Here is a 4442-nt window from a genome sequence, read left to right on the forward strand (position 1 = left end):
TTTATTTTTCATCATCAAACAACAAAAACCACAAGCTATCATCAATGGAAAATCATGAATACATCAACAATTTCAAAAATTCCAAAATGGTTTAGCTAGTATTCGAAGCAACAATCTCAAAAAAAACATAAATTTTCAAAAACCGAGCTAAACACATACCTTAATCAAGCTTGGACAAGGCCGAACCTAGCTTGTTCTTTTTCTTTCTTTTTCTTTTGTATTTTCGGCAAAGATGATGAACAAATGCATGGTTTTATGTTTTAATTTTATTTAATTTCATTTTAACACATAATTTACTATATTAACCATTATAAAATAATATGAAAACATTATAACTTAAGCCCAAAACTGTCCATGCTATTGTTTAATGGCTAAATTAAATAAGGGCCCCACATAATAAAAGCCATAGCAATATAGCAGTTTAACAATTAGAAAGTCACTTCTGTATTTTACGCGATTAAGTCCTTTTAGCAAATTGAGCACACAAACGATAAAATTTTCATACGAAACTTTCACACGTATTAATTCACATATTGTAAACACCAAAAATAAATTTAAAATATTTTTTTTGGCTTAGATTCATGGTGCCAAAACCATTGTCCTACTAGGGTCTAAACCGGGCTATTACATTTTCTACACCAATGAGAGATTTTCAACCCTCGGGTTTCCAATGAGAAGGAGGTGGGTGACAGACTACCTCAAGGGTGAGTACTGGTGGATCCAAGATGATGAGAGATCTAGTATGCAAGTGTCATGGAAGAAATTATCGGGGTAACTATTGGAAACAAAAGGGAGCATATTATTCTTATGGATCATTAGATCATCAAATTAGAAACTGCCCTTCAAAGGCTTATATCGTTTCGGAACAATCTGTGCATAGGGCTGATATAGATGGAAAGTCAGGATCAATTTAGGAAACTTTAAAAAAGAACTACACCAAGCCCACCTCTAAGGTGACTGCCGGAGCTGATGTTATGAAAGCTAAGGAAGATTTAGACTTACTAGAAGGTATCCAGGGTAAATTTTCCTTCTTAAGACATGACATTTATGTATTAATAGACCCTCCGGGTCAACCCATTCGTACATTTATACCAAGCTCGTGAAAGGTAAGAGTCTAGAGGTTGTCCTTTCTAAGACAAATATGTTGGTAACCAATCTCCTTGGTCAAAGTACATTAGTTAGTGAAGTAATCAAAGATTGTCCGCTAACTTTTGGCGAACACATCTTTTTGGCAGATTTATTACTGCTAAGTTTTCATGAGTTCGATGCTATCCTTGGGCTAGACTGGTTAACCAGACATAACATCGTATTAGTGTGACACCGCAAACTCGACCGGGACGAACCAGCCCAAATTCGAAGCGTTACATTCGCCACCTAAGTGACTCTCCAGCTAACAACCACCCAAGACACACCCCGACCTTATAAAACCTCAATCTTATCTGATTATTAGTTAATAATTAATGCGGAAACAAATTATGAGCTAATTTTAAACTTTTCCTAGGTAATTTAACCTAAGGATATTTTTATCATTTTACCACCTATGGTAAAACTAACCCAATTTTAGATCTAAATATTTACCGACTTTCGTTTAGTCAAAATTATGCAAGGCTAAAAATTTTAGCTTAATTTGAGTTCGTTTGCTATGTCTAATTCAATTTTTACTATTAGGGACTATATTGTAACAAATACAAACTATCATGACCTATTCCAAATTACAAATTAAGTGTTTTTCTATCAAAATTTACCCATTATGAGACATTTCTTAAAATTTTCCAAGTTTCCTTATCATCTAGGGCTCTAATTAGACTAATCAATTTTTAAGACTAAATTGTAACTTAAACAAATAAGAATACCGATTTAAAAAGACAAAAATTCAAACCCACAAAAAGCCACACGACCGTGTCCCCCATATCATGTGTCATTAAATGCCAGTGTTCATGTCGTGAAAAACTTTTTAGTAGATCGCACACGCCGTATGTGATAGCACCAATTTCCATATGCCCGTGTCACTTACCCACACGCCCGTGTGCAACCCTTACACGCCCGTGTGGACAAACACACACCTATGTGAAAATCACTGCACCTATTTTTGCGAAAAAAATTATTTTAAAACCTGATTTTTCATATTTTAATGGCTAATTAAACCTGATTTAACTACGATTAATTAATGTATATATATACATACACCTTCAATTGAATTTATGGACATCAATTAAGCCTTAGTTAAATAGAATTAGACAATCAATTTCATGCATAACAAACACCGAATATATCAAACAAGTGGTGTACCTTAGTCGCTAGTAAACCACTCTATGGAAGCTTCATTTAAATAATCGTTAGTAAAATTTTCATGCTTCACACACCGTGTTATCAATCACTGTGTTCTCAAGCAACAAAAACCGTAAATCATTCAATAATTAAACTCAAACATGCCCCAAAATTATTAGAAAACCATCCAAATAAAATGTCCAATGTCCAAAGTCCAATTACAACCAAAATTAAACTAATTCTCGGGAGTTCCATAATGCCCAACTACAGTCTCTAAAATGTGTAATAAAGTCTTTACCAAGCCTAAATCCCGATGATTATCTGCACGAATATGAGGGTGTGAGATTTAAAAAGCTTAGTGAATGTTAATAAAAACGACAAGTAAATTAACATCCATTTCATGCTTAATTCACAACCAACCAATCACGAATTATCAACCAAAATAATGAAACACGTCAATTAAATTTTCTATAAGCATTTTCAATACCAAAAATTATCTATTCATGGCATTCAATCATCAATTGATATAGAAGTAATCACAAATAAATATATTGGCACTCATTTCTCATGGCTTAATCAGGTGATCATACATCGGATAAACGGATCTCCGAACTCCCATAAATATCAAATACAGTCCACCGAGTTGAGTAGGCCAAAGCACGCGATCCCTTATAGTGCCTCAAATAACTCATTGAGTGGAGACTCATGCTCAACACTCCCTTATCTACTCCAAACAAATCAGTCCACCTAGAGTCATATGCTTACAATGTCACAAATAAAAGTGAGTACCCACAAATCCTATGGCATGCCAACTATATCCAATGGATCCACCATGCATGTTTCCAATATATTCAATCAAACATAGCATATAAATCAATCATTATTGTCCTCAATTTAACGTGACAAGATGCTTATGTGTAACATGTAACATAGCCATTAATTATCCAATTAAATCAAGTAATTCATTTGCCAATTTCCCATATTCAATTACCAAATGTAAAATCAATATATCATGATAAACAATTTCAGTACACATACTTTAAACCACCTTTAAAATTAAACCAATTAATTAGCACAACACCACCCAAAAACTCACCATTTTTTTCCATACAAATTCAATTTATTTCTCATTTAATACCAATCTTGCAAAATCAACCATTCAACCATAATTAATTAATTATAATCATTAATTAAGCTTCTAATTAAACATAATTGAGGATTGATTTACCAAATCGCCCTTAGAAACACTTACCACACAATTTTATTCTACCACAATAAGTGACTAACTAGGCAATTTCAAGCTTCAATTTCAGTTGTCTCTGTCCTCTTCAAGATTCGTAGCTTCAACAGAGGTAAAGTAGAAATTACCACCTTTCCAAAGCTATATTAAACACAAATTTTAATTAACTATGCTAATTGAAATTCCCTTACAAAAATACCTTACCGGATGTGTTGTAACAACCCAGTTTTAACCCTAATCGAAATAGTGGTTTTGGGACCACAAATCCAAGTTTGAAAAATATTTTAATATTATTTTCCGTGTCTATGATATTTGAATTTGATTATGTGAAAATTTCGTAAATTTATTTGGCCGTTTTTGTGTTTAATTTGATAAAAGTACTAAATTGCATAAAATGTAAAAGTTGTTAGTTAAAGTGTAAAGCACCTATTTGGTAATGGCTTTTTTAACTTGAAGTCCTTAAAGGGCAATAAGCCCATTTAAAAGATAGTGGATGGCAAGATGGTTAAAAAGCCATGCATTATATGTTTTAAATATTATTTTACAAAGGTTAAAATAGTAAAAGAGTAACAATGTATATTATATCATAAATATTATAAAATAAAGTCATTATCTTCACCTTTTTCCACCGAAAACAAAAGAAAAAAATTTGTTCTTCAAGCTTTAGCATTCGGCTATCTTAGGGATTTCAATTCAAGGTTAGTTTGATTTTAGTTTTTGATAATTTTTATGTTTTTATGATTGTTGCTTTGAATACTTCAAAACTCATGTATTAATTTTGTGAATTAATGATGATTTTGTATTTTTGCCATTGATGAGTGCATGAGCTTTTTGATAGTTGTTGATGAAAAATGAAAGATATGTTAAAGATTAATATGTTTTGTATTGGAGTTTTTGGTGATTTTGAGTAATTAGAGCTAAATTGAAAAAATAA

Source organism: Gossypium hirsutum, chromosome D08 (genome assembly GCF_007990345.1).
Source record: "Gossypium hirsutum isolate 1008001.06 chromosome D08, Gossypium_hirsutum_v2.1, whole genome shotgun sequence".
NCBI lineage: Eukaryota > Viridiplantae > Streptophyta > Magnoliopsida > Malvales > Malvaceae > Gossypium > Gossypium hirsutum.